This window comes from Triturus cristatus, chromosome 7, assembly GCF_964204655.1.
Source record: "Triturus cristatus chromosome 7, aTriCri1.1, whole genome shotgun sequence".
Lineage (NCBI taxonomy): Eukaryota > Metazoa > Chordata > Amphibia > Caudata > Salamandridae > Triturus > Triturus cristatus.
Genome location: NC_140590.1, coordinates 1,232,295,617 through 1,232,306,676, shown reverse-complemented (window position 1 = coordinate 1,232,306,676; position 11,060 = coordinate 1,232,295,617).

Below are 11,060 nucleotides of genomic sequence, written 5' to 3'. Positions count from 1 at the left end.
AAAGACTCTAAACAAAACCTTAGACCTCCTACCCATAGCGGCCAGAAGGACACTGACGCAGGCACTGGTGACCTCTCGGATGGACTATGGAAACGTATTGTTCCTAGGGGCCACCGAGGGCTGCCTGGGTCGCCTGCAAGTTATCCAGAATTCCGCCGCTAGATTGGTGCTAAGAAGACCTAGGAGGGCTAACTCTCAAATGGCACTGGATGCGCTTCACTGGCTGTCTGTGAAGAAACGTGTGCGGTTCAAGTGCCTCCTCGTCTGTCACCGAATTGTCTGGGGCAGGTCGCCCGCCTACCTTAGGGATCTAGTCAGTCGCTACGAACCAACAAGGACCCTCCGGTCGGAGGGTGCCGGGCTGCTGACAGTCCCCAGGATAAGGAAGGCTAGAATGGGTGGACGATCTTTTGCGTGCCAAGCAGCTCAACACTGGAACAAACTTCCTCCTGCTCTGAGACTGGAGAGCAGTGAAGCACTGTTCAGGGCCAAGCTTAAAACACATCTATACACTGTGTAGGACACAGGCTCTTATGATGATCGCTGGTAGCTCTAGTGCGGGGACACGCCGAGATGGCGTTACTGAGCGCTCTATAAGCTCTTTAATAATAATAATAATAATTAGTGTGGGTCAATGAATTAGTAAATTGTGAAAAAACAAAATTACCCATTAAATTGATGGATGCTCCACTGTCAATGGTGGCAGTTACAGGTTGCTCTTTGAGGATCTTGGTGGGGCCTCTATATTAGTCTAGTGGCATCCTTCCGGACCTTTGCAAATACACAGGGCCTTATTTACAAGAAAGTACGGAAGTGTGATAACGGAAGCCCTTTGCTGTACCACGCTGCGGCACTTTCAAAGCACAGGGATGAGTCATATTGACAACAATATGATGCATCCCAGTGCATTCCTCTGCGCTGGCACACAATCGGCTGCCATGCAAGCACCCTTGCGTCATGATGCACAAGTGCCTGTGTTGGGGGGGGGGGGGAAATGATTTTGCGCAGGAAGGGGCAACTTCCTGCTTAAAAACAATCACAAGAGGTGATTTCCTCTTCCTATGTGTGCTGCAGAATGCAGCACACATAGAAAGAGGAAATAACAAGGAGAACGGTAAACATTTCTCCTCGTTGCGCCTGGCTACGCCTCCTTTGGGGTGGCAAAGCATTCCGACACCTTTCCACGTTTACGAATTCTCATAACTCTGGAAATGCGGCAAAATACATGGGTGTTGCGTCGGAACACCCACAGCAACACCCATGTTACACCCCTTTCACGCAAAGTGTTGCGTGAGAAGGGGCCATATTTACAAGGACACGAATAGCCACGCAGGGTGGCTTTACGTGTCCTTGTAAATATGGGGCAGCAGGTTGTGCCGCCTATGCGTCAGAAAAAGTGACACACCGGTGGCGCAAGGGGCTTGGAAATAAACCCCACAGAGTCTAGGGGGAGACCTCCTCCTTTCCCATTAGCAGTGTTGTCGAGGCTGCACAGAAACTACACTCTTTATCACACACACAACAGACTGGTAGAGACTGGTTTTGCTGATTGAGTTCTTGACTGGCTAAAATCATTTCTGGAGGGCAAATCCAAGGGCATTTTTAAACCAACTTTTTACATCCCATACACAACAACTCAGTGCCGCAGGATCAATTGTAGCTTTCTTTCCTTGAACCTCTCACACCTGACCAAACGACGTCATGTCAGCTGGCCAACTTTTACACATACGATAATGACACGAGGCTGATTTCAGGCGTGTCTTGAAATTAGGCAGATATCCAGGACTGATACATCCTGGCAGGCGGTCTCTTCTTCTCGCGATGTTGGAGGACAAAAACGTTCCTAACATCGACTGTACAGAAACAGAGCTGCGCCTCACCTCTGGAGGAATATCCATATGGGAGAAGGTTGCCTGGCCACTGGACATGGACCCCCTCCCACCCCAAAACAATCAGTACGAATTCCAAGTATTGATAGTCAGATTTCCAATTAATCGGAAAACATCTGCTTAATGCACCTAAAAGTCCTCAAAAAAGAGCTCCCCTTAGTGCTTAATTTGAGACGGTGGTTGCAGATGGTGCCCATCGGTACTCCCTTTTTAAGTACCTTGGGCTTATTTTTCATAATCACGCTTTGAACCACAACAAGAGAGAGAATGACAGAAAATGGGGAGGGATAAGAGAAAGATGAGAAATCTGTTACGGGGGAGACCGCTGGAATCTGCAAAACTTATAAGAGAAAGACACAGGAAGTGTAGGGTAGTGGAAGAAAGAGGCATGAGGTGGTGGAATCAAGACTAAACTGCCTTGGTATTTGGTAGCTCTGGCGGCAGGCTTTTGAGAAAACTTTGGGCCCTGTTACATATTCTTTTACATAATCAGCATTGTCGTCTTTACTTCCTTACAAACTTTATAAACGTTCTGGTCCAATCACATCTCGACTATGAAAACGCAGTATTCCAGACAGCACCCATATAAAACCTGCATCCTCTACTGTCCAGTATGCCACAGCAAGTCTGCTCAGCAGCCTCTTGACGAGAGCCTTTTATGCCAGTTTTCAGAGTTTTTCACTGGCTTCAAAAATATACAGGGCATATTTACATGTCCCTATCGCCACAGGAACGTCACTTTTATTGATGTTCTTGTGGCGATAGGGGCTACACCGTATTTACAAGGCGGCGTTAAGCCACTTAACATGGCTTAACGCCGCCTTATGAATAAGGCATCTTTTCGCGCTATACTTAGCATGAAAGGGGTTGACAACGGGTATTGCAGTGGGCGTTGCGCAGCAACACCTATTGATTTTGATGCTGCCCCATATCTACAAGGTTGCCGTAAATATGGGGCAGAGCAAGAATTAAGACCAGGGAAAACCTGGTCTTAAACAGGCAAAAGGAGGATTAATGCTTTATTTCTCCTCGTTTTTGCTGTTTCTAGGTCTACTTCATTGTGCAGCACACATAGAAGTTTCAAAATGCCATGTATGATTGTTTATGTGCAGGAAGGTGTCTCTTCCTGCACATAAATAATAATTCTAAAAATGACGAGTTGCAACTTCTACAAATCGCTATGTATGATTGATTATGTGCAGGAAGGGACACCTTCCTGCACATAAATAATCATTTCCCACAACGCAGGCACCCTTGCACTATGGTGCAAGGGTGATTGCGGCTAGGCAGCTAAATGTAGCGTCAGCGCAGGAAGAAACAAAGGGCTGCACCGCATTGTTGTAAATACGGTGCAGCCCTTCATTTCTAAAGTGATGGCACGCAGCGTTAGCCTTCTTGGCTTAACGCAGTGCTTCGCCACTTTAGTTGTAAATATGCCCCATAATGTTGAAGTTAGAGGGCAGGGTCTTCTACAGGAGTCTCAAGCCACTCTGGCAGGAGCAAAGTTCTTTATTTCATGTTAGCCCCTTAGACGACAGCTACAGCCTGGTAGCTCCTGTTATGGCTTTATCCCCCCTCTAGCTGTATACAACTGTCATGTTTCATCCAGCTCAGAGACCCCATGCATCACCAAATTCTAACAGGATTCACACTCAATATTCTACAGTGTTCCCATTCAGCCCATGCATCCACAGCCACATCACCTTACTGTCTTTCGCACTTTGGCGCAAGGCATGTTTCCATTAAGCCTGTCCACTATTGGGCGTTGCTCTTCTTACCTTGTTCATTATCTCGCACTTGTGTACTTTCTTCATCGCATGTTAACATCCCGGCCTGCTGTTATTTTGCTGCTACCTTGTGCTTTGCACTTTTTATTAAGCCCTTATCTATTGCTCCGGGGTGGACGATCTCAAAGTGCATTAACATTTTATGATGGTAACTGCGGCATTCAATTTGGGCTGAGGTAACCTGACTTGTTTTGCCAAACTAAGGCAATGCGTCTTGCTGCTTTTCTGATTCCGTTCTGCATTTGCGCCTCTTATCAAGCACTTAGTTACCGCCAAGGAGGTAAGGATCTCAAAGTGCAGGAGGATATGATGATAATCGCGACATTTAACTCGGTCCAAGGTAACTATACTTACTCCTGCCATATCAAGGCATTATATCTCACTGCATTTTGCTCTTTCCCTCTAGTATTTTAATCAACATCCTTATTCAGCGGACCCTATGTTTTAACTTTGTCTATTATGTTTGTAAATTGTTGGCCATGTTTCGGTAAATATTATGTTTTAACACATTTTATTTTGTATGGCATTGACTGGCTGCGTTTTTGTTAAGGTTTTAATTAACTGAACAATAAATGATTCAATCATTCACAGCCACATCAGGTCATTACATCATCTCTCCGTGCCAAACACCAACATTCTATTACATCATTCTCTTTCAACATTCCAGACACCAGCTCAGACATACAGGGAATGGAAAAACACAAGATACTATATATAAAGATCTTCTTTTAACACCATAACAATATCCCATAGGGCCAGTTACGCTAGTGTGCTAGAATTATGGGCAACGATGTTTAAGTAGGAAGTAGCGAGCAGCTCGCAGCCTATTAATGTCTCTTGCACATCACGAAGATTCGAATACCATCTTATGATGACACTGCTTTTGGCTCAAGAATTACATTTTCTTCACTAAGCTCTGCGATCTTAACAAAACCAGTTACTTTTCAGGGAGCGGCTCTAACTGTTTCGATTTAGCCAAGAAATCTGTAACACTTGTTCTTTCAGTCTGCAAATGTTACACCTTTCAGTTTGTTGATAGTTATGGCTATGTGTTGCTCAACCGCGACATGGCGCTTCTACGGATGTGAGCTAAATAAAAATGAACAGAATAACAGAACGGGGTGTGGGAGCGCAGGTTGCAATCAGGTGGGAGGTCATGGTGTACGGGTGAGTTCATGGTGCAAGGGTAAGGGCAGGGTGCTCAATTTCATTGCACAATGTAAGAAATTGGGTTATTGCTGTAGATGGGTGTAAAACCCTTCTCCAGCAACAACCACAATCCTGGTCAGGGTGAACCACAAAAAAAAAATCATTAAATCAACCTATGCTTAACCCTCTGGTAACTTGGCAAAAAAGCAGTCAGGCTAAGCTTAGAGACACTGAGTTAAGTATTTATGCAGCACTCAAACAGTAATAAAGATCAAATACAACACAAGAAATATCCCACACCAATTTAGAAAAATAGAGTAAAATTTAACAAATAAAATGATATAAAAATGAATTAAATCCATTCAGTGAACGGAAGTTATGAATTTTAAAGCTTTACGTAAATTATAGCACCTAAAAGATTAAAGTGCCAACAGCGGGTATCTGGTCACGTGATACCAAGGTAAAGTCAAAATGGTACGCCCTTTGCGATGGAGTACAGTTTCCATACACGAGATGGATTGCGCCAGGTCGCGGCTTACCTTTAGACTTAGAAGAAATTCTGCACAAAAATACAGGAGAAGATAGAGTTCTACAGGGCAAAGCAGCAGGCTGTGTGTGGTCGAGGAGGAGTCGTCATTGCCGATGAGCGTTGGACAAAGTCTCAGTGAAGCCGTTGACAATGACAGGAAAAAGATCAGAGAGGGTGAAACTGGTTTCCAACGAAACTGTTGTCGTCAAGGGGGAGCATGATGTCGTTGAGCCAGTGCAGCTTTGTACCTTTGGACTATGACAACTTTCCTGGAAGTCAAAAACCTCCACCAAGATGAAGCTACAAGCTGTAGCCAACAAGCATTTGCAATGCAATAGGTCTTGCATTTAAGTGAGTTTAAGCTATTGGCATTATAAATGACAATGCCAATAGCTTAAACTCCCGTATTCACAAGACCTATTGCATTGCAAATGTTTGTTTATCTTATCTAAAACTGAGCGCGACGCCGCTTCAAGGACACCGCACTCGGTTTCTTTTATTTTTTTTACTTTAAAACTTAGCGTGGTGTCCTTGAAGCAGGCACCGCGCTCAATTTTAACCCATTAACTGCGGCGTAAAATCTGCCGCGGTGCGGGCGTTTCCGTGCGCGGGCGGGCCGTGTCAGCCAACGGAGGTAGTGCTCGCGACAGCCTTTGGCTGACGAACGCAGCAAACAGGTTAACGTGAAAAAAATAAACAAATAGAGCGTGGTGTCCCTGAGCATGCACCGCACTCACTATTAAAGTTAATAAAGAATAATGATAATTTAACAGAGCACGATGTCCCAGAAGTGGACGCCTCGATCAACATGAAAGATAAATAAAATGAAAATGGAAAATCATCCGGTGTCCCTAAAGCAGGCGCCGTGATCATTATGCAAATTCCCAAAAAAGCAGACGCCATTGTCCCCATCAGTGACAATAACAAAAATAGTACTCACCTCCTAGATAAATCAGGCCGTTTAATGAGCCAAGTAAAAGGTCCAGTCGTTATGGGCCGTAACAAATGGAGACAAGGCGGGACTAACAAGCCCATTTACGAATCAGAAGTCACCATTTAAGAAGGACTATGACACAAAGCCAATGACAAATATGGGCGGGGCTGCTAGTGCATACCCTAATACAGCATGCCCTGCAGAGCGAGCAGTGCATGCGCGCTGCCGCTAGGTAGACTCGACCTAAAAAGGCGTCACAAGGCCAGATATCGTAATAGGAAACAAGCCAATCGGAAAATCATTGACTTTGTATAAAAGCAAAGGTTTCCCCAGTGTTAGCTATCGGGCCCCATTGTGAAGTTGGGCAAATTGTGCCGTTCTACAGACACCAGAGAACCTCTTTTTTGAGACTTTTGGCGGTCCTAAAGTCAACCTCCTCTTATATGTGTACATAAGGAACTGGCACTACCTTTTTTAGAGGATGCTATACAGATTAGCCCCGTTTTATTTTGGCATAGTTTATGGGGCTAAATTGGTACAAAGTTTACAGTAGAACTAATATTAGATTGTTAAACACTGGGACACAAAGAGAGGATTACATGGTTGGCCTATATGAAAAGACTCCTAAAAATGGTGGATAACAATATTAGTATTGAGGATCCTGCCAGTATTTTGTGTTATAGCAAGAAGGAATTAAAAGCCATTCTAATTGGGAAGAGTATGAAGCTCTCCATTCGCAGTTATTGCTCAGGTCCCATACAAGAAAGAATTCAACATTATTTATTAACTGTATGGAATATGCAACACAGATTCTACCTCAAGAGATTACGACTAGGCTGTTTGCACTTTAAGGATGCTTTTCCAAAAACGGGGGAATGGTCACAGACACTTCCTAAATGTCCATGTGATGGTAAATCTAATCAATCTACTATGCACTATATTCTGTTTTGAAATTGTATAAGGATTTAAGAAAGTAATTTTTAAGACTTGCGTTTGATACTGAAAACTATCTGCAACCAAGAAGCCCTTAAATACATCTGTACACAAGATAATATGGATATATGTTACTCGGTCTCCACTTTTATCATAACTGCCATCTCTAGAAGGAAATGTCTTTCAAACTTGGAAGTATTAACATGTGAGGCTGGGCTAAGACATCTTCTTGTAATGAAGTGAGGTATTCTAATTAGCTTTCTTTTAAAAGGCACAAGATGTGAACACTGCTGAGATGGTTTTTATGAACAGTTTAAAAATATTTTTAACTGATGAATTCCTTTTTGAACCTTTTTTTATATATTGTGAAATGGAATTAAGGGTATCTTAATGTATTTTATCTTATTTATTCTTGTGACTCTTTTATGGATATTATTTAATCCGAATAAAGATTTATGATGCTGATGACTTAAAATCAGACTTTACCATTAATGAGAACGGGCTGTTTAGGGCCTACATTAAGGATGACTTATATGTATTAAAAAGGAGGGTTTAGGCCTGGCAAAAGATTCATTTTGCCAGGTCGAATCGGTAGTTTAAAACTTAATTACAGACTGGAATGGCAGGTCCGAGACATGTTTTAAAGGGCTATTTTAGTGGGTGACAAAATGGGTGCTGCAGACCTCCTAGTAGGATTTAAATTACAGGCCCTGTGTACATTTAGTACCACTTTACTAAGGACTTTGAAATAAATTAAATATGCCAATTGAGTGCAAGACAATGTTACCATGTTTCAAGGAGAAAGCACAAGCATTTGAGCACTGGTTAGCAGAGGTAAAGTGCACAGACCTATGGTCAACAAAACCTACATTCAATAAACAGGAGGGAAGAAGGCAAAAGGTTTGGGGAAAATCACACCAAGGATATCAGGTATAACTCACAGAATGGGTACAGCAAAGACTGAAGCACTGTATGTTTCCGCCATATACATACAAAATGTATCACCTGGGCATCAGCAGTGCAAGTTCCTTTCCACTCAACAGATATAATGGAAGCTGCAACAGGGCAAAGTCCATCTTCAGCCCACCCCCACTTGCGAACAATGGATGCAACATGGGCATAAGGAATGCAAACATCCCTGACACAGGTACCACATGGGAATCAGCACAGCAAGCCTCTCTAACACACACTCTATAACAAGTAAACGTTGGCAACATCAGTGCAAGCATCCGTCACAAAGACAGGTCAAGTACCTCACAGCCTTCAGTAGTGCTATCTCCCCTCGCACATGACAAATAGATTCCAAATGGGTATGATTAGTGGGAGCTGCTTTCACACACACTTAAAATGTGCCCCGTCAGCAGTGGAAGCATCCATCACATGGACACAGAATTACTAAGGGAGCATCAGCAAACCAGCATTCCCCCGTGCACAGAAGAGGTACCTCAATAGCATCAGTGCATGCTCATCTTCGACACACAGAACAGGCTCCAGAATGGCATCAGTGGTGCACTTTCTTTACACACAAAGTGCAATTACTACATGGACATAAGCAGTGCAACCTCTACCCCTTTTTCCCCATTTACGCACACAAACAGAACAAATACAAGGGCATCAGCAGTGCTAGCTTCCCTTACAGACACAGTAAACAGGGAGCACATGTACATCAGGATTGAAGACGTCCCTCACATTCAAAGTCAGCATGTACCAAATGGCCATCAGCAGTGCAAGCTTCTGTCATGCACTCAGAACAGTTACAAGATAGCATCAGAAGTGCACTTCCCTTTCGCACAGAGGACATGTGCCACGGGACAGCAACAGTCCATCTTTTCTTACGCACAGAGAACAATTATGCATAGACAGCAGCAGAGCAAATTCTTCTTATACATTCTCTCACGGTCACACAGTACAAGTATATCACAAGTGCAAATTTCTTACACATATACACCATGCAGGAACTGGCAATTAAACCTCAAACACAGACACATCCCCACACACAGAACATGTATTGCACAGGTAGCACAAGTTCAAGCTTCATTAACTCTCTCTCACACACACACACACACACACACACAGAACAGATGGTACTAGGGCATCAGAAACGTAGCTAACATCAGTTACAAAGAACAGGTACCGCACTGGAATTAAGAATTTAAGTTTCTCTTGCACACTCAGAACAGGTGCAACCTGGGCAAAATCAATGCAAGACTCCCTTACACACAGAGAATAGGTATCACACAGGCAGCAGTTTTGCCAGTTTCCCACATAAGCACAAATACAGTAAGAACATGGACAGCAATAGAGTAAGCCCCCACAGATACAAATGCAATGTCACTTGGTCATCAGGACTACATGTATCCCTCACACAGACATGTACCACCTGGGCTACAGCAAAACAAGATAGATATATAAATATCCCAGTGACAAAACTCCAACCACCCAACCCTTGGACTCCGGAGCTGGCAGGGGACTTTCTGACAACTGTAAAACTGTTCAGATTATCACTGGAAATACATTCATATGTGGAAATCAGACCAGCAGGAAGTCAGCACTTACACCGAGTGAGTGAAAATAGGGAGAAGTGAAGAATTCTACCCTGCCAGTCCTGCATCAGCAAAAGGAGGACAACCTTGCCATGATGCAAAGACCAGCACTGGTGGACCCAGGTTAAGGCTAAGAGGATGATCAAGCAGTGGGTACACACCTTGAATTTATGAAGAAACATTAGAAGGCATGGAGTGGGGGGACACATACAGAAATGTTTTTTCCTGTCAATTATCACTGTTGCAATCTATTTAGTTAGGACACGAGTTGATCCATCATGTTCTGGAGCTAAACATTTATCGCCAGATGACTCCGGGATCCAAAGTGGAGACAAGTACTTGTCTTAAGTGGAGGGTAAGGTGGTTTTCTGCTTTAGCTGTCTGCTGCAGTTTGAGTACTCACGCCACGTGAGAGTCCACTACAGACAGACATTCACTAAGAGGTTAACTACCAGAAACCATAGGACAGTGATCCGAGTGACAAAATATATCAAAGAGATCGCCACAGTGTGTTTACCGACCGAAAAGGCTGCTGCTACTGGCATTTGGGCTAAAGAAGGTGGAAGAAGCCCATTAAAAAACAGATAAACGCTCCAGCTGAATGCACAAAGCTTGGTCCATATAAAAGATAGCATGCACTGCCCAGGTCTGTGCTGCTATGCACACATAACTGGGTGCACCAGGAACAAACTAGGCTGGTGCATCCTATTACAGTGAATGTGTGGTTTGCAGTGGAAGCGTGAACTGATGTCTGCACTGGAAACAGCACATAGTGAAAGGACAACCAGCTGTTTGAAGCAGCCTGTCCACCTCTCACCGTGCAAGCCAGCAACTTAAAGGGGAACAGTGCAGGGGCATGCATGGCGGTCTCTGGAACCTCCTTTATCCTCTTCTCTTTCAGGGGTACCTGGGGGCCCAGACTGTGCCACCTCCTAGTGAGCTCAGTCTGTCTCCTGAACACTCATTTGCCTCTGTAATATGGTGCAGTGCAAAGGCAACAGATTCCTCATTTGCATGGCCCGTGCCATCGGGGCCATCGAGAATCTGATTGCCACCACCCCTTGCCAGACTGCACAACAAATAACTGATTACCACTTGCGATGGCTATTTGAAGGCACGAGCCTGAAGATAAACATTGCATCCCAATGACTGAAGTTGAACTGGGGCCTGATCACACGCAGACCTGCTGAGTGAAGCAGGCAGTGAAGTTTAAATCATTCAACTTAAGAATAGTTACTGCAATTCCAGGACCAACAAGCATTTGGAATGTAATAGGTCTCGCACTTATGAGAATTT